The 27,561-nt window shown below is 35.5% G+C and overlaps 1 long non-coding RNA gene across 3 annotated transcripts in view; it reads right to left on the reverse strand.

Annotated features, from left to right (window-relative positions):
- LOC128075996 (uncharacterized) overlaps positions 1–27,561 on the reverse strand; it is a 78,832-nt gene that overhangs the window by 20,172 nt on the left and 31,099 nt on the right. For 2 of the 3 annotated variants that reach the window (XR_008204187.1, XR_008204189.1), the window contains 5 exons: positions 26,654–26,748; positions 24,038–24,145; positions 17,315–17,420; positions 16,034–16,105; positions 15,613–15,680 (listed from right to left, as the gene is read on the reverse strand). This is a non-coding gene — a long non-coding RNA (uncharacterized LOC128075996). Of the gene's footprint in view, positions 1–15,612; positions 15,681–16,033; positions 16,106–17,314; positions 17,421–23,237; positions 23,285–24,037; positions 24,146–26,653; positions 26,749–27,561 lie in introns of all 3 variants that reach the window. The other variant, XR_008204188.1, reaches the window with a different exon arrangement.

Below are 27,561 nucleotides of genomic sequence, written 5' to 3' on the forward strand. Positions count from 1 at the left end.
TGTTGCTGGAAAAAGAATCTTAAATTATCTCAAAAAGTTTAGCCACAAAATTCCTGTCATTTGAAAGAAGTGTCCTTCCTCAAATCGCAGAATTGCATTACAGTTCAATTATGTTATGTTAACTGAAATGCAGGAGAAAATCACTAGCTGGAGATTAAAAAAAACCCAACACATAATGAGAAGCACACCAAAAAGATATTAACCAAATTCATTCTGTAGTTACAAAAATTTACTAATTTAACTTCCCGGAAAATAAATATGAATGTTTGTTTTAGCTGTAAGAACCTCAAACTATGCACAGTATTTTAGAATTAATTTAATTATTTCTCCATCATTAGTCACTCCACCTTCTGTATTTGTTAAAATCCACCAATCCACACGTCAAATAATTGCAGTCCATCATCATAATTACCATCCCCATTCCATCACAGAAAAAACCATGTTAAATGATTTCAAGAACACTTGAATTCTTTAATTCCTCATATATATTTTACTGAAACAACAGCATTTTGTGAAAAATATGTATAAACTACAGAGCCATAATCAGCACTTTCTTAGATGTCTGAACCTTTTTTTTCCTATTTGTAAGAAGGTGATTAATGAATTGTTGACAGTAATAAAGAAGCAGACATCTTGCAGACATTATTATGGATCACACATAACTTGAAACACCAAGTCTGCGTCTGTAAAACATTTTATTTTTTATATTGCGCAAATCGATTGTAATTTGCTACTGGCTTCTTTTCAAATACATTTCTTCAGTGCTGCCTTGGTAAATAATAAATCACACTAACTATTATTTCAAAATTGAGTGTTCCAATTTAGTTATGAATGGAGAAAGTAAAGATGCTTCAGGATATGAAATCCTCTAGCAGTTCACAGAAAAATAGCTTCTTAAGGGTAACCACATCAAAAATCATTAGAGACAGACTACAGAGTACTAGCATGCATGCCTCTGTGAACGTAGGAAACCTAAAAAAACACCGAGAAGATTATAATAAATCAATTATTTTATTCCCCTGCCCTTTACTGCCAAAATAAAACAAAGAAAAAAAAAAAAAAAGGTAATCTTTCTGATGCACCCACTAATACCACCCCAAAAAAAGATGACCAATACTTTTAGTCCTAGCTCTTCTTGTTGTTTTGAGTAGACAATTGTGTTAATTTTCCTGTTATTCCTAAAGACCTCCAAGTCTGTCCAGAACAAATATCTGTGCATCTGGTTCTCGAAATGGACAGACTATCGCAGGAACTCAATAGCTTCTCTTAGAGTCTCTAAGTCCTAACTCCAAAAAACATTTCCCTCCAAAAACATAAAATGCTTTATGTTATAAATGTAGTCCTGTATATGTATAAAATGTAGTCCTGAGGAGAGAGATTTCACTTAAGCCTTTTTTTTTCTTTCAGATTCTCAGGTGTCTCAGAAAATTATCTGCCACAGTCTTGCATCATAATTATGCATGCATATATGCGGCATGGCATACCCAGCTATCCACGTAATTTCAGAGTGTAAAAGCCTGATGGACCCACCAGGCCCAACCAATAGCCAAAGACAACTTTTCTCACGGAGCTTTTTCCAGGACAAGTGTGGAAAGACAGTCACAGCAGAACAATTTAAAGTACTGTTTCTTTTAACTCTCATAACTGCTGCACTTGGATTGCTATTTAGTGATTCTGTCAGATGTGGTACTTCTTTACAAATTAAACCACATCTGCTTGAGCTTTTCCATTATTTCTTAAAAACTCCTAGTTCCTCTTTTATTCAAAATAAAGCTTCCTGATATCTTGGCTTTCCAGTGGGATTTCATAATCTCTCTGCTAATGCATCTCTAATGACATCCTGGGTTGTATATGCTAGAATCTAACTGTCACACTAATCTACAGACTTTATTAAAAATAAATCATTGACTATAGTGAATCAGCAACTCAGCTCTATTATCTACACAGGCTGATAACTCCTTCTGCCCTATTACACAAACCATTCATAACAATATTATCAATACAAAAACAACCTACACATTTTTCCTCGCAGTGGATTATACATTTAAAAGATGGTCTCTGAAACATTCAGGTATGTACATATATATCTTCATCAAAGCTCCTGAAGTTACTCACTAACTCAACTAAAGTTCGTCCAATGTCAGTTGGCTCAAGAATTCCCAGGTCAGGACTATTTCGTTCTTGCTTCATATAATGAAACATTTTTCACACAGGCTTGGCACTGAATGACTGTGATTTGATGTAAAATGAGAGTAAATAAGACATCACAGTTTTAACAAAATGTATTCGGTATATTACTTGAAGATATGATAACCAATTATGATGAGATTTCATTACAGCCATTTCAAAATGGTAAAGAAAACCAGTATTTCAAAACAATCTATGAAAGCTTTACATGGAGTATGAAAACCTGCAACATAACTGTTTACAGAGCATGACTGCCAAACCACTACTTTCAAAGGCACAAACCTTGCAGTGATAAGTTTAGACAAACAATCTTTAGACAAACAAAACTTTTATTAAATATATATATATATATTTAATAGTTTCAGGAATGTTATTGAGTCCTTCACTCTCATCTAACTGCATACGTCACAGCATTCTGCTGCTAAAGATGTATAGAAAAATCTATCTCCATAAAATAAGGAGTAATGTAAGTCATACTACATGGCTACTCATCCATTATCCTTTTCAATGAAACAGGAACATATTCCTGATTTTTTCTGTGTTCACCTTTACCTTTTTCCTATGACATAGAAGGCTGTTAATGGGAACTTCATCCTATTAAAGCTTTGTTTTCACTGTAGAAATATTAAAGAATAAAATATGAAAACAGCAGGGGGGGGAAAGAGACTACAGGTCTATTTCGTAATCGCTAGTCTGTGATCTGTGGTGCTCCTGACATATATTAAGAAGATCCCTTCGAGAATTCTGTGTCCATTCATTATATCCTGAAAGAGTCTGGTTTCATTGACCTTGCTCTCAGTACAGTGCCTTATGTCCCACTGATTTAAGGAGTTTTATATAATGAGTTGTTGAAAAGGGGTGAAATTAGCCCAGAGAGTCATAATATATAAAATGTTCTTTGCTCAACACTAATTAGTTTATTTGATTTTCATCTGGTAGGTCTTGTCTCCAAGGTACAGAAAATGAATTTGTTTTCATATGCAATAACATCAGACACTTTAGTTGTTTAATTTCACATCCTATTCAGGGGAATAGTGGGGGAAACCATGATGATGTTCACAATTTTGTTTTAAAAAAAATCTTACATCAGCAGATAGATGGTTTTTTTTTTTTTTGTCAGATTTAAAATAAATACGGGCACTTTTTATTATTATTGGAGAGTTAGGAGAAATAGATCACAAATTAGACTTCTTGATAATTGAAGATTAGTATTAATCTAATTTCAATCAAAAACTTGAGCACTTGAATACTGAGCACTTGAACACAGAAGCTCGTTGACATAGCCTCCAAGACAATATACCAAAATAGATACAGCTGCTGTAGTGGAGGATGCTTTTCAGCCAATGAATTTACTGCTTGTCAGATTTGTATGCATGTTTGAATGTGAGGGTAATGAAATAACATTATAGATTTCAGAACCAGGGCAGCCTTTATTCAGATAAGGTTATAAGCAAATTTGGTTTTGAATGAGTGTCTGTGGAAGAAATATAATCCAATACCCACATTTTCTCAGGAGTTTAACTGTTTGCTGCACTGTTTAAATGTCTTCAGAAATGGAGTTAGGAATCAAATAGCTTCGCACCTTGAGCACATACACAAAACTAAGATCAAGGGGCTGTGTGTGGATAGTTTAGCTCAAGCCTATACAGATTTGAATTTTATTCCCAGTCTCTTTCACATGTTAAAGTCAAACAGTAATAAACAACATTAAGACTGCCTTGTCAAATTCCTGTGAGATATTCAGATCACATCCCAAGGCAAATGCACCACTTAGTGCAGGGTACTGCTCTTGGGTCGGGGCAGTCCCAGGTATTTATGCAAACTGAGAACAGCTCTGCGGAGAAGGACTTGGGGGTCCTGGTGGACGAGAATCTGGACATGAGCCAGCAGTGCGTGCCTGCAGCCCAGAAGGCCAACTGTGTTCTGGGCTGCATTAAAAAAGGGGTGGACAGCAGGGAGAGGGAAGTAATTGTTCCCCTCTACTCTACTTGTGAGGCCCCATCTGGAGCACCACATTCAGGCCTGGGGCACCCCATACAGGAAGGACATAGAGCTCTTGGAGCAGGTCCAGAGGAGGGCCACTAAGATGATCAGAGGGCTGGAACACTCCTCCTGTGAGGAAAGGCTGAAAGAACTGGGCTTGTTTAGCTTGCAGAAGAGAAGACTTTGGGGGAGACCTCATTGTGACCTTCCAGTACTTGAAGGGAGTTGTATAAACAGGAGGGGGGATGGCTGTTTATGAGGGTAGATAGTGATAGGACAAGGGGGAATGGTTTTAAACAGAGACAGGGGAGGTTTAGGTTGGATATTAGGAGGAAGTTTTTCATTGAGAGGGTGATGACACACTGGAACAGGTTGCCCAAGGAGGCTGTGGATGCCCCAGCCCTGGATGCATTCAAGGCCTGGCTGGATGTGGCTCTGGGCAGCCTGGTCTGGTGGTTGGCGACCTGCACACAGCAGGGGGGTTGAAACTGGATGATCATTGTGATCTTTTTCAATCCAGGCCATTCTATGATTCTAAGATTCACTGAAGGCAGACTATCCAGCAAGCAAAAAGAGACAGATTGACCCAATTGATTTATGACTCAGTACATTCCCGAAGAAAAGCAGGTAAATTTTTAAAATAATCTGTGACCCAGATTTTAAATAATTAAAATTAAATAATAATTTAGAATTTTGAAACATATTCAGCTGCAGTATGCCTCAGTGGGTTAATGCTAACCGTACTTTCTAAGGCTAATATCCATCAAGAGGATGAAATATCCCCACAGTAGTTCTTGTGGGACACAAAATCTACTGTTCAAAAATCCTTCAGACATATCAACAATAAGACTAGTAATGCAGAATTGGCAACACATCGCTCTACAGTCTACATCAAACTCTCAGTATCACCATACTATTCAACACATATCTAATAAAGCAGTACATAAAGAGGAGGGGATAATATCTTCAACTGTTTCCACTTACACTGGGTGCAAACCGAGCAAGGAAGGCAGGGATTGTGTATCTGAAAGAAACAGGACAGTATCTAGCATTGGATCTGATGAAAATTCTCCACTTGCAAATGTAAACTAAGAAGAGTTATTTAAATATGAAAGATAAAAATGACCATCGGTCATTGGGGTTTGTAAGTTTAGCTTTCTTTTCTCTCAAATCAGGAAGAAAGGATGATGAGCAATTCAAATGAAATGTGTAGGCAGCAGAGATTAAATTGAAATGAACAGCTCAACTATGACAGAATTAAAAGTATATTCTATAGAGCTACTGAAGATACTTATTCCACTATCATTTTATTCTTCTAAGGCAGTCTTTTAGCTTACTCTCAAAGGGCTGAGCTGGTGACCAATGTATTCAAAGCAAATACCAGATATGCCCTAAAGAGTATTTAAGTTGTGGGATAATTTTTCTGAAGAACACAAGTAAATATGCAAAGTGGAACAGACACATTCTGGGAATAATTATGGCCTTCAGTATATTAAGTTATTCAGCATTAGGCTATTCAGCAGTAATTATACTACCCCTGGGCAAGGATGATTTAGTACTGTGTACTGGTGAAAGCCACATAATTAAGAAAGAATGGAATCTGGCTACTACTTAGCACACCTTTCCAAATGCTCATTTGATCCAGTTGGCAACAGCCACAATGGACTGCATACGATGAGGAGGTTAGCAATGTGTCTTGTATTACATTCTATTTAGTGCTACAGCATTTAGCACTCTGCAGTTGTAAGGTTAAACTCTTTTCCCATTTAACTGTATAAGCCAACCAGCTTAAGCACAGTTCCCTGTGACTGGTTAAAAGCTGCATGTGGTCTGCTGAGCCACCCTCTGACATTAATGTTTAATGCACTTCAACACATTTTGTACAGTTTATTTTGAGATAGGTAGAAAAAGCATAGTTCCAAAAATCATCTATGATTCCTAATTGAAATTGAATTGAAAAAAAAAAAAAAATAATGGGAAAGGTTTACATGATATTGTGTATTAATGACTCTTCTCTGTTGCCAATGTTGAGTTATTGATAAGAATGAGGAAAAGGAAGCTGGAACAAGAAATATCACAAAACCATTAAGACTCTGCCCTATCCTTTCTACATTTCCTCTAGAACAGAAAGTAGGCTTAAACAGGCAGTAATCTGGTCCATAAGACTTAGAAAGTACCACAGTATAAGCAGTCAACTTAGTCATGTCTGACTTGCTGAGTTATTGCATATCTCAGAGTCTGTGCATAGTAATATTCAACCCTTCAGCTTCTGCTTTATCCCTCTGCTTCAGTTTGCAATGAGTGCACTTCATAAGAACATGGGATTTGAAGGCATATAACATAGGCAATATATTCTAAAACATCATACTTCAGTATCTTTGCTATGGCAGAAATTATTTCTTGAAGCCTTATATCCACACATGGAAGATTATCAGTAAACATCTGACAGAGACAGCAAAATCTGGAACGCCTCCAGCATCTGAATCTGGCTTTCTGCCTCGGTTACTTGGCTTGCTCCCTTACAGATCCCATGACTTCCTTTACAAACAGCAGCAGTGGCAGTTTGGAAACAGCCTCTAGGGGAGGTCATGGGTGGATTGGCTTGGTTCCTCAATATCATTTGTCTTTCCTGAAATTAATTTTGAAGAAGCCATTCAGCATTGTTTAAGAATAAGATTATGCATTAGCAATAGTCATTCATTTTCCTGCTTAGTCCAAGGCAACAAAATAAAACACCCAAAGGCTAGGATCTATGTTGCTCTAGGGAAATGTCTTAACCAATTTGATTTTTTTTTTTATCATTTCTCAGTTACTATGCTTGAAAGAGACATCACAAACAGTGAAAATCTACAGCACAATAGAGAAAAAAAAATGGATTTCAGAAACAAAGGAAATCTTAACATTCCTTGCTTCTTTTTCTTAAGAGAAAAATCAGTAAAATGTTAATTTCAATTTTGTTTACATTCTTTTGCTACTTTCTTCTTAGAACACACTAAATCCTTCAGGAAGGGTTGTCATTACTGTTATTTTTCTCACATCTTTCTTTTTCACAGCAAAAAAATTGGTGACTTTCATTTGAAAAAGACTAAAAAATAATTGACTAAACTTATTTACGAAGTCAATTACTTCAATGAAATTCTTCAGAGTTAAGTCTAATCTGAATTCTATGTATATCACCAATTCTATAGGCCTCCAGATACCACCTTCTATGACTCATTTAGATAACAAGATCCACTTGTTCTGATTCAGAGAACTGAACCAGAAAAGGTATCATGGTACAGAAACATCCAAAGAGTTTAACGTCAAAGCATAACGTGCATGGGCAAGATATCCCTGTTCATTGCAAGGGAGTTGGACTAGATGATGTTCAAAAGTCCCTTCCAACTCTAAGGATTCTATGAGTCTAAGATTCTATACCACGGTCAACGCAGCTTCTGCAGTAAAGGCAAAGTACCTGAAATACAGATGCTGTACTTCACTTTGGTCCCTATTTACCACTCATAGATATGTTCAGAGCAAACAGAAAAGCATCATGTGGTGAGGGAGAAAGTCAGAAGTCACCTAAGGACAGTAACTCTATGCAGTGAGCAAAATAACTGAGGCATGAGATCTTTCATCATTCACTGAATTTCACTGATGAGATAAAGTCATGCTCACATTTTAAGCTAGCTAAAAGCTAACAGTATAAGATATTGAAAGTTGCCAAGAATTTAGATCTGTTATCACAAATACAGATAAGATTTCTGCCTCTGGGTGATGAGCCATCATTTCTTCATGCTTTCCACTATACAAAGAAGAAGTTCAGCATCAATTCACACACCTAAGCTCTACATTTTGATATTTTTCTAAGTCTGTACATGCTTCAAGACAAGCATCCACAACAAACATCTGTTAATTTGATAAGGTTTGAGGGAAAAAAAAAGACAGCTGTTTACAGTATAGAGGCAATCTCAAAGCTGAGATAAAGATTCAATCTGAAATAGGAAAAGCAAAAGTATTTTCAGCACATGCATTAGCAGTGGCTTTCCTGCTGTAGCATGTACTTTGATCTGGCTCTCTTCTCATTCTCATTCTTAGCTCAGAGGCTAATGATACTTGTTGCTAAGTCACATCTGTGAAATGCTACAAAAGGACAAATTCCATTTAAACAAATGAGACTATTTTGGCACACACTATTTTTGTCCATGTTCCAAGGAATTTTGATATGCTAACTTAAATTAAAGCTTATTCCTGGACTTTTTAGCAAGACACATTGCCCTGGGAGCCTGTACTCTAAGTAACACTTCATGTCATGCTCCCTTTTCTTTTGGAAAACAATGAGCTTAGAAGCTTAGAAGGAACTTTAAAAACTCAAAGAATAAACAACATACACAGAACTTTGAGATTATGCCATACAGAGTGACACTATGCGTTCAGGTATTAGCTATAATCACTATATGTGATTTATAGGCTGGAATTTAATGAACCTTGAAGACCCTTGCAATAGTTACCACATTGGAGGTGAGTGGAACAGAGCTGGGATAGGAACCAGAAGAAGTAAGAGGTGCGGACTTTCACAAAGCCTCAATGCTGCAGGTATATTTGATATAAAACATCACTGCCAGGGCCTCAGAACCAGACAAGGAAAGAAGGCAGAAGATGTACGAAGATGAGTCAGCAGGTATCATTTCTGCCTGGCATGCAGCAGAATACTAATATGCATTCTATGTTACTTCTTGAGAGAAGCAATTGAAAAAAGAAAGGCTAAAGTGATGCAAAGAACTGGCCCTTTCCCGCCAGAACCTGCCCAGACGGAAGACTGTCAAATGTGCATTCAGTGAACAAAAGCAGCAGGAATACATTCAATCTTCATCAAGCTTCATGGAGAAACTTCTCTGAGTACTTCACATTCTTATCCTAACCAAACGTGAACAAAAGTATTTCCTGAAATCTCAGTAGACACAGTCTAAATTAAGTGTTCACTAGGAGTATCCTAGAAGAATCCAGCTAGCTGAATTTATAATAGATTTAAACTATAACCATGACTACCAAATTTGAATGCCAGATTATGTTTGTTACCAGTGAGCACTGTTTTGGTTTACAACAGAAATTGAAGAACATTCTACTACGGAGAGAGAAAGAAAGAGTTGTAAATATTAAAGATAGAAGAATAAAAGTCTTTTGAAGGGGAATTGAGTGCTTGCCTACTGCTTAAGGAAAAAGCACTATAAAGCAGCTATTGATTTTTCACTCAACAGCACTGAATGTTTTACTGAAAAGCAGCATTGCTCAGTAATTTGAATTTTCAATTAAAGTAGCATGTTCCTTGGACACATTTACTGCTGCACTCCAGTGACATTTATTTGACTTTTAAAATCCCTCTACTATTGTATTCGTGTTTGTATAGATCAAACTACCGATACAGAAAGTGTTAGGATTATAACACTGCTGATTATAGAAACACGTTTGGAAGGCTCCACTGACAATCTAATGACTTTATTTAAACATAGGACAAGTGTAGTCAGTCACAGCTGAACTAAAATACGCCACTACGAGATGAATCAGGCAGTTCAGTATGTCACCTTAGAAATACTTACATCTGCCTTGCCTTTATGGACACTTCCATTGTTGTAGCAAAGTTGAACTAGTTATTAAAACTATCTAAGTTATGTTTACATTCCATACGACTGGGAGGGCATTGTGAAATTCAGAAATATCAAATTGATAACTATTCACATGTACAGAAATTTCAATTGTAAGTTAGGACAATATTTCTGGACTATAAATAGGCAATGATGACTCTTATTGCATTTTCTCTTGTTTTAACTAAAGTCTTATAAAGAATTATTAGCCCAGTTTTAATGATACTAGCACCTACTTCTCAAAATATAGAAGGCTAAAATATCTACTCAAATTTTCTAAAGACAGTGCCTTTCTAACATGTTGTCCTTACTGATATTCCTGTTCTCCTTACCCCTAGGCCCATTTGGGTGATTTTCATATGCTTTCTCACCTGTCCATTCTTCACTGGCTTGCAAGCACGTTACATAAAATGTTTTATATATGGTATGTTTTCATATATTAGAGATTTCTTCTTTCTACCTTTGTTACCTAAAACTGGTTTTACACGGGTCTAAGGCCTGATTCCTTTACCAGCAATCATCTACTGCTGAGTTATTTATAGCTCTCGAGCTTTTGATATCATCCTGTGCTTGCAGATTCGAAGATCTTGCTGTTATCTCTTTCCTATACTCTTCTATGCTGAATTTTTATTCCAGGGTCATTGGTAGTTCACTTTGCACAGCAAAACTACCTGTTATTCCTCCCTATGAATTACAGAAATATACATAGGTTGCTCTGAAAGTAATGTCTCCTATTTATTTCCATGGAAACTACAAGAAGTAAAAAGAGCACAGTAACACTATTTGATAGAGCAAATGCTCAGCTACAAAACACAATTTTTTAAGTCACCACCACTACCTATACATTTTCCCCAGCAATGAACACAGTGCTTATGAAAATTTACACCTGTGGATGTGACCTACTGTCACTGTTGCCACTACTGAAATGCGTCATCCATTGCCTCGCTGTGCTCACATCCAACAGTCTGAAGACTGTTCGGTCTTCAGAAACATTCAGCAAGCACTGATGCATGTAAATATTTGCCATTCTTTTTCCACAAAGAGGAAATAAATTCCACTCCTTTCATTCATGCACACCACCATGTCAGACATCACTTTTTAAGATGCCTCTCTGCTGCCATCTGTCGCACAACAAAATATAATGGAATACTTGTGGGAAGGCTCAGCCTCTAGTGCCATACATCTCTGATGTCACAGGCAAACATAATAAAATAGGAAGCATCACTTTCAGGGCAGCTGTTGTACAGAACAATGTATGTATATATATTCATATTCATATACGCATAGCATACATCTGACAACAGTAAGAAAGCAAAAACAAAGTGGGTAGTAGCGTCTGTTTGTCAGATAACTGTTCCAGCTAAGTAAGTGAACACAGAAGTCACACATGTCCAGATGACCAAACAAAGCCTGAAAGATCCTACAGACAGTGCTGTTAGCACAACAGTCTGCTGCAAGTAAGAGCAACATCATATTTACAGGGCTACAAGTCTACAAAAGCATAACTTCACATAAATGGTCAAGAAAAAAATGACAGTGGATTAACAGTATCTTCAACAGCTCCTGATTTGTTTCAACAATCTTTCTGCTGCTGCAGATGAAGCAGATTTTGGCATGATTTCAATACCTTCTGCATACACTCAAAGAAGCATTCAGACACCATGAATCTTCTTCTACAACCCCACTTTTTCCCCCCTTTTTATAACTAGTTTTCCAACCTTGGCTCTCTTTTGGAAGGATTAAATATAGGATTATACATCACTTATGGCTGTCTCTGCTGTAATAATGCAATAGTTTTCAAAAGAATCTGGCAGAGGCAAAAAGGGAAAAAGTAAAACAAACAAACAAACACACACTTTTTTCAGTTACTTTTGGCTAACTCTTTATCATGATGTGTCACAACAACGAGAGTAATTGGCTAAACTGGCACTCTGTCCCTTGGAAACCTCAATCCAGAGTCTTGCAGTGGGAAGTACTTGGCTTGCCCCAACTTACTGATATTCCTTTTCTTTAACTGTTCAGCATCATTTTAGGTGTGGTACTTGTGCTATAGCCTTGTGCTTCCCTTTACTTCAGTTTAGGGACCTGACTGGCCCTCGGTGGCTGAAGCTGCTCACAAAGCACATCACTAGGGAAAGCACAGCACTAAAGCTGGCCACAATTATCACTGTAATAAACAGCAAAATATACTGAGAAACTGCAAAAGCATCAAGTGACAAGGTGTGCATGTAGGGTATGGAGATAAGGGTACTTACCTATTCACAAATACAAGAGGCCACTAAGGCTGTTTCACACAGAGATTATTCTCTTGACCAATCTAGGTTCATCCTAGACAAATATCTTCTTCTAACCCTTTAAGCATTTGGCATTGCCACGTCAGACAGGCAAATGTCTTCCTGGAGGATAGGAGGAGTTCCTCAATCTCTCCCCAAGGCTCTGAGCCAGCCCAATACATTACACCACTTAAGGTACCTTGTTTCTTGACATGACCCTTTAATAAGGATAGACAGTACAGATGTACTTAGTGAAGTGCTCCCAGCCCTGCTATCATCTGACGGATATTTCCTGTTAGAGCTAATGAGGTTCTGCTCCCACTTATCTCTAGATATGGCATAGTTAGCACTTTTTAGTTTGCTTAATGACATGCTATTAATAAAGACAGGACCTGAACAGTTACTTGCATTTATTGTCTTTTTTTTTTTTTTTTCTTCCATTTTTATAATTATGTTGAGGCATTTAATTTTTTAAGATCATAAACTATTGTTTTGTTTGGTAAGTTGTATATAATGATGCTACACTTCCATGAAAGCACTCACCAAGGTCAATGCACAAGTTAGCAATTTATCTGAAACATTCATCATGATATTGAAATTGCTTCGCTATTTCATCAAGGTATTGTTATTATTACTGCCTTATTGACACAGTAGTATGCAAACCCACTCTAAGGAGGGGTGAGTCCTCTGTAATTACCTGCTTTTTTCAAGGAGTTTCAAATTATCAAACTATGCTTAACTGTAACTGTTGAACAGTTAATATGCTGAACAGTAACAGCTCAACATCTTTACTTCTTTTCTAATGAGTAATAGCCCTAACAAAAATGTAGAGCAACTGACACCTTTATCCAAGCAAACTGTAATTGGCATAAATAGAAGAATCCAAAGTTTTTGATGGAGGTAATGAAACAATAGTATAACTCTCTGATCAAAATCATTACCAGACAATCTTGGTCCAAATGAGATTTTCAGTGTGCGTGTGTATGTTTGTTTAAGGCACAAACATTAAACAGTAGATAATTAACTTCTGCATCATTATTGTAAATTGAAAATAAACAAGCAAACAAATGTTAATTACGTTTAATTCTCAAAACAAGAAACCTTGTTTATGTGAGTGAAATAAGAGTGAATTGAATTTTAATGGGATTTGTGTGTTTTCTCTTTTTAGGCTTGATTTGGTTCTATCACTTTCCAAATATGGGTTCTTATTTTTGCTTTTGCATGACATCAAATTGCCCAAAAGCTATTGCAGTTCTCTGATAACAGAGCTCTGTCTACAAATCTGTTACTTATTTTAAAGTACATATTAGAAAAGAGCAAAATATCTAAATTATGATGGCATAGGTGTTTATCTGTGGCTTCTTGCAAGATTAACTAAACCCGATCAGCCCTACCTCCTCTTCCATGTAATGTGCTTGATGGCCTTGTGCTGGCTATGCACCAATGTGCACATGCGCCGGGAAGCTCATGAATGCACAAAGTCCTGCAAAAATGGTTTTACCATTTGTCGGAGAAGAAGAAAAGAAACACCTCCTTGACCCGGTCTGGCACCCTTGCTAATGCAGCAAACAGTTGTCTTCTCTGCTGCCAGCACACACTGCTGATTAATCTACTAAGACTCCAGGTACTTTCCTGTTTTTCATCTACACTGTGTAACTGTGTAACTAAACTGTAGCATTGGGTTATTCCATCCTTGCAGCAGATTATGCATTTGCCCTTGCTAAAGTGTCTGAGGTGTTAATTTCTTTTCTTCCAGTTTGCTGAGCTTTTTTTTCTGACCAGCAGCCCTGCCCTCTAACATATCAGCCACACTTTCCAAGCAGATATCATCCACAGACTTTCTGACAGTGCACTCTGTCCTCATTTCTAGGCTCTTGATAGCAATAAGTAGTTCCTGCCTCAGTGTCATCTCCTAAGGGATATCGCCAGTGTCCAGATAGCAGCTGGAGTTTGCACTACTGGTCAAAGCCTTTGGAACTGAGTGGCTCAGCAGCTTTCTGTCTGCTTTTATCCATCAGAGAATGAAACAAATTTGAAAAAAACTTCTATATATTTACAACCATTTTTCAACCTCCTTACAAAACTTTCTTTGTTTTTTACTACTTTGAAGTCAAGGAGGAAATATAGCATTCAAATACATAAACACAAACCAAAGAAGAAAATAAAAATTAGTTAACAGAATGCAGTCAAGCTTAAGAAAACTTAGGAATTATATGCATGTGCTATGCTTACAAATGATCTTAATTAGCACCTAATTACAATTTAGTTCGGCTAATCAGATGATCAACTGCATTGATTCTTATCAGCTGATTAACCCTAATATAAAGTACTATGAAAATTTACAAGACTGCAATAGAAAATTCAAGTTACTTTCAAGTACTTTGTTCTCAGGAAGAAAAAAAAAAAAAGAAATGAGGTCTAAGTTTTGCTTTCTTGTCTAGCTTGCTTAGGACAAAAAAAAAAAAAAAAAAAAAAGAAAAAGTAAAAAGTTTTCACTCAAATAAGGAATAAAGATGGCATATAATAGCATGGTTTGACCCACATACATTCAAGTCTGAATTTGGGAGTGCAAAGAGCTTCATTAATTTTCTGCTTTAAATAAATTAACACTTCCAAAGATTTTAAATGGAGTTCTACAAATGTATGATGGGAGCTATTTCAAAACAGATCTTGAACCATTGCTGCATAAAACTGTAATGATCATAAATGACAAATGACTGATAACATGACAAATGAGGACATACATGGGGCTCTGAATTTCTGTATGTCATGGTTGAACACTTCTCATCCTGATAAATCATCTCTTCATCAACTTTAATACTGTGAATATTTGAGAACAAGAAGTGAACCTGGCCTGAAATTTACCTTTTTGAAGAACAATGGGTTTTTACAACATTCCTTCGTTACTTCTCTGGCTTGAAAGTTAAAATCAAGTCAAAGAAATTCACTGATAAGTACACAAAAAGTCAAAATAGACAGTAATAATTAAAATTTTACCCTTGGGAAGTGTAGTACCATGACATCACCCAGTGCAAAGAGAAGTGTCTACTTTGTACGTATATGGACAATTAATATATGGGCCTTGAATTTGTATTAAAGAAATTTTATTGATAGAGACCATCTCAAAGGCTTTTCTAAATTACATACAGATATGCACACACATATATACACATATGTATTTATGAAGTAGGTGTAATCTCCCTTTGATGTTCATTTTTATCTCCTCATAACACAAGTGTGTTTTTACCTAACCTGTGGTCACCGAAAAAATAAAAATAAATTTTCATTACTTCTTTGGAGCCATAAGAAAATAGATGCTAGGAGTCAATACAAACTAATTCTGTTGGTATTCTGATCTGACTATTGACCCTGATCTAATCCTGATTTGTCTTGTATACTTACATTATACTCTCTTGAAATGAAAATACTGGTATTGAACATGCAGAATGGAATACATCAAAACATTGTAATCCTCCTTTAAATTCCACATTTGTTTACAACTCCACTTGCAAGACAGCTGAATGAAACCCAAATACGGATTTCCTTACCTCCTTGTCAATTGCTTATCCTTTCTGCCTGCCTCCATAGTCCACAAACAAATGTGATAGGGCTGTCACTGAATACAAAACATTAAGGAAAAAAAATGCTTTAAACTTCAGAAAAAAAAGTCTGTATAGAAATAAAGTCATTCAGATACCTATTATAAGGACAGTCAGATGTAATGCACTCTTGCTTTTCAAACAACAAAATAAATTCTAAAATTGGAAAATACAGGCAATTTAGTAATTTTTCAAAGTGAGAACAACTAAATTCTTAAAAAATGAAAATCTGTTTTCAGGAACTTGATAGATTTTAGTTTAGATATGTCAATAGCTTGCTGGTTTTTCTTGATATACTTTTATTTTCCTGTTTTCTTGGTTGTGCCTTATCTAATTCTTGTGGAAATCCCAATTTGTGTCACTGATTTACCTCTCAGTCTCTGTGATTGATCTCTCATTCAAATGCAACTCTTTCCTTTTTCATCACCTTGCCTCCAATTCACTGTAACAGAATGGAAATATGCAAAAAATGATACTCAGAAATCAAAATATTATATATTATATACATTTTTGAAGAATAATAACGAGGTAAACTGCAGTAGCAAGGTAAGCATACTCCTTTTCTCGCTGTCTCGTTTATGTAAAAAAATTACTAAAAAGTAAATTAGGATCCTGCATCGACTGGCCTAACATATTCAGTGTTTGTGATTTTAGGAATTAACCCTCACTACTCATTCCTATTGTCTGGTTATAAAACTGAGGAATCATCTTAATACCTGTGGAATAGCAAGAATTAGAGTCCTAAACAGTTTAAATGTGAAATACTAAACATCATATTTGTTTTACTGTTCCCTTAAAAAGTTGATTTTTGGAAAATGTTCTCTAACATTCCACTGGAAAAAGCTGCATAACGTTTCTATATTACTACAGATATATGAAGATGTAGATAAAGCAATCTGCAAATCTCAGTCACGCCTTTTTTGAAACTGAGGTTAGTTTCAAAATACTGCATTGATCTTAGAACTTCATAATCAAATGCATTGACTGGCATGGGAATGAAGCCAAACTGCTTTGAAAGCCTTTGCTTTATCTCCCCAAGGGCAGTAGAAGAAAGTGTACGAGGGGAAACAGTCTGACTTGATCTTTATTTCTAAGTAAAGTTCACAACAAAGATATTACATACAAAAGCCACTTGTACCTTGCTGTGTGCTGACAAAGAATTTACTTAAACTTATTAAAAATAAAAAAAGAAAGAAAAATAGAAGCAATAACTTTTATATATCTGTAGGAAACAGTAACGTGACAGCAAAGTCTGCATTTTTTTGAATTTTAGGTGTTTTCTGTCATATTGGTTCTACAGATAGTTGATGATTCGGTGGCATTACCATCTACTAGCAGCAGATTCTTACTGGAACAGTCACTAGACTTTATCCTGCTACTCAACTTCTCTTTCTTTAGAGTCTATCAGTCTTCATGACTGTAAACCCAATTTGCCCTTAGAAAAACTGCACACAATTACTTCTGTAAGGTTTTAAGAAATGGAACAATGGATCACAGGAGTTCGCTTTCTGTTTAGACCTTTCTTGTAAAACACTACTATCAGTACATACAGAATAAACACATATGAAACATTTATGGAAATAAAAATGATTGTAATTTCCTTTTAGCAAAAAATATTCAGAGAAAAATGCACTTTGTGGTGAGTACATACTTCAGTTCTGTTTGCATTAAGTGCTTCACCCCATAACTGACTGGGAGATTTCTCACATGGGGATCAGTCATGATGGTGCTTTGGTGAATTTGATATTCTTTAAAGACTGTAATTAAAATTAAACATTTTCAGAAACAAAGAAAAGACAGACCTGATCTCTCTAAAAAACAAACAAACAAAAAAAAACAAATCAGCAATGGTCACAAAAATAATACAACTATTCTTAATTTCCCATCTCCCCCCCCCCCCCACCATTTTTTTTTTTTTCCCAAGGACTGTCTTCTTGATTAACAAATCAGATTTAACACTTGCATATTAACACATTATAGCTGCTAATATATTCAGACAATGACAGTGGTAGTAACAATGAGTTCACCGGTGTTGCAACACGTGCAGTCCCAAGAACTTTTTGCCCTGTAATGTTACTTACTAATTGAAGTGCTGACTGTTAGGGTCTTACTGCAAAAAAGCTGTAATTTTGTAACATTAAAATCTTAAGGATCAGAATCATAAGCCTGAGTATTTCGTATGATAGAAGAACTCTCCTCAATTTATTAAAAATGGTATCTCCAGCTGTGGGCTTGCCTTTCTAATCCACTGTTACGGTACCACCTGAAGCAACAAAAGATGGTGTAGCAGATTTCAAACTGCATGTTCCTCAAATAAAACACGCTGTAATTACCAGCCTAATGTCTTCCAATCACCTTTCCTTTATCTCTGTCCTACTGACTTTCTGTAATCAAAACATTTTTTTTTAATAGTCTAAGAGAAGAGAATCATCTTTGAAATGTTCATTTCATCTACTTTTCTTTTTTTTTTTTTCCTGTTAGAGGAAGATCTCTTTTCTAATTATCCTAGACTAACTTACCTTTCCTACAACATGTGCATGATCTGATCAGAAACAGAGAAATAACATGCAGTACTTCTTTGCAAGAGAACATACAGTCCTGGATTTGTAAAATGAGTATCATTCAAGTATTCAAAAACGGAAGAATTAAACCTGTTCTCTGATGGCTGGATCTTTGATACAAATCTACCAGCTGGCCAAACCAGATACCAAGCACATCTGCCATCTATGGAAATCACAAAACTGTTTAATTGCAAAAAGTGAAAGGGAAAAGGAAATTCATACAAAGAAAAAACTTTAAAAACAAAACAAAACAAAAAACAACCTATAGCATGAAAGTAAACATCACTTCTGATAAAACAATCTATATATTTTCAGTTTTTCTATCATCATGCTTACTTCAATGAGCTTATCACTGTGCATGAGCAGAACTGTTTCTTTCTACTTACAAAAGATCACCTTGTAATTTTTTTTCTGATTCAATGTCTCATTGTTTTTAACTCTCAGAAACAACAGTTACTTTAAAAAAAAAAAAGAACTAAATACTCTACAATTTTGATTCAAATGTCAGTTAAAGAACCAGAAAGTAGAAGCCCCCCAACTACAACATGGTTAGTTTTGAATAGTAAATGTATAAGATCTGTGTAAGTTCTTTACATATATGAGACAAGTGGTATGTTAGTGAGAAATAAGAAAAAAATGCTTAATGAATATGGCAAGCAAGGTTTCTTTCTTCAAGAGTGAAAAAACAGATAAATTACAAAATTAAAATAATCTTGCTCACTAACAAGTGAGGCATTAGCCAGAAATGACATGTAGTAATGTAGCACGCAATGGAACTGAAGGCTACAAGAGCGTACAGCCTGCTGTGTGGAGACACTGTATTTCCAGATTATTCTGGTCCACTGTATAAGCAAATCCTTAATAGTATTCTAATGGCTCTGCCAAATAGATCTTCTGATGTTCTATGCTCTGGTAGAGTTCAGATGACAGACTGTTGCTTCACACGGATATTTTTATATCACTCTGACTGACTTTGAGCTTCTAACAGCATCAAATTAAAAACAAAAAATAAAATAAAAAGGATATCAAGGATGAGATGGACAGACAGTAAAATCAGAAAGCTTTGTTTCTCATGATGTCCCATCCTTCTTGGTGTCAGCACATAGGACTGCTGCTCACTATATTCCTGTTGCATGATCAGTAAAGATGCTCTTCAACTGATAGATAGGCACTGCTTCCCAAGACATTTTAGTGAAGAAAAACTCTCACAAGCTCAAAGTGTATACAAAGGAACATCAAATACATCTGAACAGTGAGAGCTAGCATTCTAAATAAACTACATATGCTCTATAAACAAAATATTTTTTATAGAAAGAAAATAAGCAAACAGTCTTCAGTTTACAGGTTTAATTAAAACAGCCAGAGCATTTCACAGTATGAATTAGAAAATCATGGAAATAAATTAAGGACACAAACTGTGCTGGTTTCTAAACTGCTCTTCCACTGCACATATTTGTGTTTTATAATCCTGACTGTCTTTTTTTTATTTTGTTGTTGTTTTGCACTTATTACAGAACAGAGTAACAACTGACTGTCCCTACATTCAAACAAACAATCATCTCGTCAATTAGTTCACATAATTCTCATAAAGCCTACATAAAACATCATATCAAGAAGCTGTAGAGTAGGGTTTATATTGTATTCTATTTCACATGGGGGTATTTAATCTATATGCAGAGAATGAACTATTGTGAAGGCAGGCTGCCCAGAGAGGTGTCCCCATCCTTTTCAAGAAAAGGGTAGATGACGCACTGAGGGACACGGCCCAGAGCCGTCATGGGCATGGGCTGATGGTTGGACCAGATGATCTTAGTGTTCTTTCCAACCTTAATGGTTCTATGATTCTGATTGGTGAGTTACAAATGTGAGGGGCTTCTTATGTTCATACTTTAGTGTCTACAAAACTAATTCAAATAACAGGCTAATTCAGCCTACCTAGGGTCAAAACATTCTGTGATATTTCCTCTCTATTTATCCTTTCCTCTTTAAGGTGGAAGAACAACTTCAGAAAGTTTGACACCTGAAAATAAGAAGGCCGAATGCAACATTATTTTGCATCCTCACCCTTGGGCACAGGGAGCCAGTGAGGATACAGCACTGCCCAGCATCAGATCTGCTGTGGTTTTTCTGATCAACAGCAGCAGCTTTAGAGCCTGTAATACAGTGTGTGTGTCACACATTAATGAACACTCAGATGAGCTGCACGTCAGTGATGGTGTTACAGTACTATGGAGTTTCATTATTTACTCTAGTATTTACTCCCTTTTAAGCCAAAACCCTTTAGGTATCTACACTTTCTAAATTTAAAATACAGAAGTTGAAAAGCACATTAAAAAATACAATGGGTACAAATGCATACAGGAGATAGCAAGTTGACTTTAAATTGCTTGCAGTAAGTTTCCAAACTTCAGTACTGGAATAAATTTACCATGTAAATATGATAATGAGTAAATTCTAACATAGTCACTCAAACATCTACAGAATTTTTTGCGTCTTGCTTAATTAGTTACAGTTTTGTGTACTGCCATTTTTCATTAACTTTGTAATTCCTGGGCATGCATAGGTGGGTGCCTCACCAAATATTATTTGATTAACACACAGTATTCACATAATATATGCTAATTTTTATTTGCTAGGATGTTAATTATAAAGCTTTGATAATCTGTTTTGATAAATGTAATTCAGTGGAAAATGTGTGTTCCTAGAACAGAATCACATTAAATTAGGTGAGGTGGGTTAGGTTTTTTGTTAGACTATTATCTACCACATTATTGAGATAAATCATTTCCTTGTGGTACAGATAAGCCAGCTTTAGAGTAAGCATCAGGTTACTCCATATTTTTAACAAGTCCCTCAATTTTAAAATCTTTGCTATAGACCATTTGCATAAAAAATTGTGGCAGCTATCTCTAAAAGGGACCAAGGACCTTTCAAATTCTTCTTTTTGAGAAATTTAAGTTTCCCACCTCTTTTCTTTGTCAGCATTTCCAATTTCCCTCCCTCTCTCTAGCTTGTAAGTACATGTAATGTTTGGTTTTTATTTTCTTTTTTCTGGGCATCTCAAAAACAAGAGCATTATTCTAAAATTTTCATGACAATAACTTTTTTTGTTTTGTTTTGTTAAGAAAATAAAAATAAATTTGAATTCAAAGGAATCCAATGCACTGTGAATTGTTAAATTCATCATAGATATAAAATTATATGGGCACGTAAAGAACTGATTGTCACTAGATACAGATGTGAGTCAATACCTATACTTAGCACAGTTAATCTGTACTGAAAAATGCAGCTTACATATTCAGTTTCCTTTAGCTTAATTTCTGAACTTCTAAAGACTTCAAAGACTACACAGAAGCAAGATAAAGAGCTTATCTGCATAATTCTTATGCTAATTCACAGAAGGTGTCTTGACTAAAAGTACGCAGTACTTCTACAGTACATGTACACAGTAAGGGTTCACTCTTACTAAATCTTTTCCTCTAAAAGCTAAAATATTACACACTCCTTAGGTTGCAATTCATCTTACTTTGTTTCTTTAAGAGTGTTTGTGGTGCTGGTGGCAAGCATGAGCCTGGCTGCAGGCTGGCTGCTCACTTCTAGGGGATGACTGCAGGTGTTGCCCATAGAGCTGTACCACAGTGCACGTATGCAAACTGAGCATGAATCACAAATGTTAAATGTTTTAAAATTTAGAAAAAAACCCAAGCCTTTGTGTCCTGATTTTTGAAATTGTGAAAGAGAAATCAGTGTGTGAAATGCTTTTAACTGCTGCTCATTATAAAGTTGCACTCAGTCAAAAAACTAGAAGCAGTAATTTTCTCACCAAGTTTTCCCTTCCCCAGTCCTACACTCTCATATGCTATACATCAGTCGTTTCACTCTCAGGATAAAAGCAATTTGCAGTCCCAACATTACCCATCTCTGACAATACAATTTTCACATAATGTTTATAACTTCGTAAACCTTTTATTTCATGGAGCTTAAAGACAAACAAATGATCTGCACAGAAGAGGCACAGTTTTCTGGTAGAATTTGGGTAGGTTTTTAATGTTATGCTTTTATTACCTATTTGAAAATATTTATTACTTGTTCATATTATTATTGTGCTGTCAAATGCACAAGCCATTAAAAAAAAATTAGCTTGCAGTTGAATAAAAGGTCTAAAAGCATATTCTGCTAATGGAATGAGAGATCAAGATTTGTATTTTATAAAATTAATGTTTATCCCTTAATGATTCCACGACAAGAAAAGTACAAAAACTACAATGGTTCAGTAGCTCTCTCCACTTGAATGGCTTATGATACATGAATGTGTTTCATATAGGATTTAGCTGTTGTCTTGACATGAGGACGTATTCAAACACAACTGGTTTCAAACAGTGAGAAAGAAGTGACTTCTAGCTCCAAGACTCTAAGGAGAACAATCTTCTTTGCTGAGAAGCCTACTGCAAACACAAGTACTGTATACCTAAGAAATATGGAAGTTTGACATCACGCAATATTAAAATCTGTATTTCTCAGACATGTAAAATATCTGTGTAAGAATATACATCTGAGTTTCTTTCAAATGCCATAATTAAAGATTAGCTACTCCTTATAAACTATCAGCATAATGATTGCATGACAGAACTCTGCAAACATGAAATTGACAGAGCTCCAGGTAATTCTGCTGCCCTCACACACATCACACTAGCAGAAGATTCTTAATAAAACCCATAAGAAAATACCACTACCATTTAAAATGCTTTTAACCAAATTGCATGTTACAGCCTTTACAAATTGCAGGTGTTTTGTTTTTTCTATAATTGTATCCACCTTGTGCTTTCTAACTTTGTAGACTGTGTGCTGGCTAATGCTAATCATGGCTGTGCACACATTTTCATTACTAGATAACTGAATGTTTGCAATACTAGTTCAGCAAAATATAAAATAACATTGTTGCCCACAAAGCAATTCTCTGAGACTATCTTCACAGGCATTTTATATAAAAACGAAATAACTCTGTTTACTTACTTGATGAAAATCATAGAGTTCTGATTCACATCCACAAGTGAAGCAGGCTTTTCATTTTTAAAAAAGGAAGGCACACAATATGAAAGAAATATAATTCTCTTAGAAGTATAAAAAAAAAATCTGAAGAGTCACTGCTTTCTGCATAATACTTTATTGTTCCTGGAATTACACTGATTTATGTCTGTAGTATATAACTGATTCAGACAGCATCATTAGGCTAACCACTATGCCACCATTTATCATATGATGATATGCTGTACAGCTAATTATTTCCTTTGCTTTCATGAAACACTTCCTACTTTTTCCACTTTCTTTTACCTCCCTAAATAAACGTAGTCAGATTCTCTAGTATTCAGTTTGAACCAGTCTGCCAAAATCAGAAATTGTTTTAACAGGGTAACAGTTGATAGGCTGCTTAGTAGATCTTAGAGAGAAATCACTGAATGAAATGTAGATGAAGATTCTGCCTAAGAACGTATGGATCAACAGGAATTAAGCTTCTACTGTTTATTTTACCTCTACTACTTCTGATCCTACTAAATATGCTATGTGTAAACTGGATGCTGCAGGGTAAGAAATTCTACTTCTATTGGCAGCCTTATAGACTGAATCACTAATGGCAAACACTCCTACAAACAGAAATAATTAATCTTAGAACACTAAAACTTTTATTATAGTCCTACCAAGGCTGTCTTAAACCTAACATGATAGGTGCTTCTATTTGTTATCCTCTTAATCAGTTCCTAGATGTTATTTTTACATGAGTCACAACTTATTTTTAAGCTTGATTTCCCCTTTACCTGTTTTATTTTAGTCCATGTTTTGGCCTTGAATTCTTCACATCTTTTTCCAGAGCATCTAGATGTAATTGTTCCTTTTATTGAGCACTGTGTTTTGATATATGTCTCCTTTAAGAAAATCAATAATAAATTTTAATCTTGGAGACATATTGGTAGAACTACAGCTGCTGTCTTCTGAGTATATTAATGTGACTTTTACTAGGAAGAAAACACCTTGTTCTCTTAGAAACATTTCTAATTTTTCTCTGTGCTCAGTACACTCAAATGTAATGCTATTTTTCTGCCTGTGGAAAGGGAGGTGACCGGAACAGCAGAAAACAGAGAGAACGAATTGTAAGAACTGCCTTTTGTTAAAAAAAAAAAACAACACTTTTACTTCAAACTCAATATAAAGCAGCAATCTTAGCAGTTTGATAACGTGTTCAGATACGGGATTAAAAATATTCAGATTCCAATCTAGAATCTCAATATGGACCAGCTCAAATCTGACACTGGCAACAAAAAGTTTTCAAAATACTTGTCAATTCCGTCCAATGGATGTTCCAGGATTGAATGAAGTCACAAATATTAAGTTCAGTCCAGTGATTTGCCATGTTATTTTACAGCACAGACATTGTAATTCATAGTTAAATTACATTTTTTTATTTGGAAGTTTTTTTTGTTGTTGTTTTTTGTTTTTAGATTGCTGACATATAATCAACTACAACTGATTAATTGGGTTCTAACATCATATCCTGTAGCATTAACACTGCATTTTTTAATTGTTTTTGAAGTGAGGTGGTGTCCTCATACAGCTCATTTGCAAATCAAATGGAGTTTTGCCAGATTCTGGTCTTTTTTTCTGCCACTGTACACTGTATATCTTAAAAAGCTTACTCTGACACACAGTCCCAAAGGGAATTTGCAGAAAGAACATCCTAGCAGATGCTTATATAAAGCCTACATAAATAGGAATTAGTAACAGAGTGATCTATCCAGCAACTAACATTCTGAGCAATAGCTATAAAAATACTCCAAACATGCCCTTAGCCCTCATTTTTTAACGTGCATGTTTATATTTTTAAAGTTTATGCTATCTTTGCCAAATTTCAGACATCACTGATGTTATTTTGGACACAGTCTATTTTTCTGATCTGTCACTTGAATTAACAGGATAACTGTTCAAACCAAAGAAACATCTCAGTTTGCAAGTCTTTTTCAAAGACTTAGTGTCTTTGAAAGACCTTTGTGGAAACCCTTCTGTTGTGTTGCAGTATTAGACACAGCAACTTATTAAGTTGTTCTGAACTTACAACTTTCTTCTCTAATTTCATTGACTTCAGCGCTACTAATGATCTATATGGCTCATGGTCACAACAAAGGAAAACAAAATACATGCTAAACAAATACAGATTTCTTTCTGAAGTTGTATTTCCTTACAGGAATTATAGAATTGACCAGACTGATGGAACCATTCTCCTTTTGGTAAGTGCTGAAACAGGAGTTAAGTTCACATAAATGAGTGTGTGATTAGGCCTGATAAATTCTTTCTGATTCCTTGGAAGTTGATTTGATGGTATCATCCAATTTCCAATGAACAGTGTCTACAATGCAGAATTTCTAGGTGATAGCTATCAACTGTGTTTAGCACTCTCAGTCAAAGTCAACTGAACAGGGAATAATCATGGCACTAAAGTAGCCTCTTATCTCCAAAGTCAAGCTATTAACAACAGACCAGAAAGGAAAGCAAGGAAATACTCATTTTAGAGCCAAAGATAAACACAGTTCTTTTTTTTTTGTTCTTTTTTTTTTTCTCTTTTTTTCTGCTAATAGAAACAAACTACAAATATTTTACCCAATTAAATAATGGAATCTCTTCTGTTGCTTTGATAATTTACCTTTTCTAAATTTTAAATTAGTCTTCCTTCTTTTTTTTTATTTTTATTTTTTAATGAAAGGATAAACATTTTGATGCAACCATTTATTGAATTTAACTTCCAGTTCTAAAATGATTAATCTCAATATATGTTCTATTCGGACCAATTCACTGAAATTTGTTGAAAAACCACTGCCTTCAATTTTATCTTACAGATGTTTAATATTCAATTTCTTTCTCCTGCACCAGCTGGTTGATTTGGAAAAGCCTGTAGAGCTGTCAACTCTCCTGTGTTTTATTTGAACGCAGAACAATTCACTCCTGAGTCTTTCAACCAAATATGCCAAGCAGCATGCAAAAGCCAAATGAAACTCATGTTTCTAATAGTTATCACTGTATCCGGAGACAGTGAGAGACAACACTAGAAAAGCATTCATGAGCAACAGAGAGAATAAAACATATTGCTACTGATGGTAGAATAGACAAAGAGATAATTGTAACATGGGATGTATGTCCATTGTGCATGATTTGTACTTTAAATGTCAAAATCTGAAGAAAACAAAGCAAAGGTTATCACTCCACCAACATTGCTCTTATTGTTGTAATTGTATATATTTTATTTCCTCTATCTACCCTTTTGAATACCTTCATGACAATTTGACAGATGCACTTGGAACATATTTAATGACAAAGAAATACATGCAAATTCATGGATGTGTAGCCAAATAGTATTTCAATGATGCAAAACTGGAAGAACTGACCTCCAAAGGAAGATGAAGCTTTCAGGCGCCCTTGCAGCAGTACTCCACCCATGATCTCTGTCACCAGATACTGGCTTGTCCACAAAGTATCACTGCTGCAAGATAAAAGCAAGAAAAATCTCCGCATTTGTGCAAAAGCCACGTTTGTGAAAGAATAAAGGAAACAGAAAAGGAAAGAGGAAAAAGGAAAAGGGAAAGGAAAAAGGAAAAAGGTTAGCTGCACTGACAAGCAAGGAAGCAAATTCTGCTTTCCTTTAGTACATTGTGGTAACGTGATACTAACCTTCATAGGTAGGAGATCTTAATCAAGATCTTAATCAAAACAAGACTGGGCTAAAGACCTGGAGGAGAAAGTCAGTACAGGTAACTCACGTCTCTTGGTAGCAGTTTTCTTGCAATGTTTTGACTAGTGTTCTCCACCAAAACCTCTCTTTTTAGTTACATATTCTGCAGTCAATTTATTTGTACAATAACTGAAAATGAAGAAATTGCATGGACACCACAGGAAAATGAAGACACAAAGGCAAACAAAGAATTGCCTGCCTGAGGGAAAGAGAAGTACTCTAAAGTTCAAAATGTGTTATGTTAATCACCTGATCAATATCAGTAATCTCACTGCAGAAAAGTACACGGGATTTGGTTTTTAAATAGGTGCAAGCATTCTGGGGAAGTTCATCTCTCCCATATTTTTTTTTTTGTGAAAGATGAATTCATCCTTCCCCTACACACCAGTAAGTACCAAAAGGATAGTGAGACTTTTTACATGCACAAAAAGAATTTCCCATAGGCAGAAATATGAAGAATGCCAAACTTTTTATTATACCACTCATTTCAGAATTGCATACTGAAGTAAAACCATAGCAAAAAATGCATATGAGTTTGTGGTAACACACTATTTGTACAGCAGC

Source organism: Tympanuchus pallidicinctus, unplaced genomic scaffold (assembly GCF_026119805.1).
Source record: "Tympanuchus pallidicinctus isolate F22 unplaced genomic scaffold, pur_lepc_1.0 scaffold13, whole genome shotgun sequence".
Classification (NCBI taxonomy): Eukaryota; Metazoa; Chordata; class Aves; order Galliformes; family Phasianidae; genus Tympanuchus; species Tympanuchus pallidicinctus.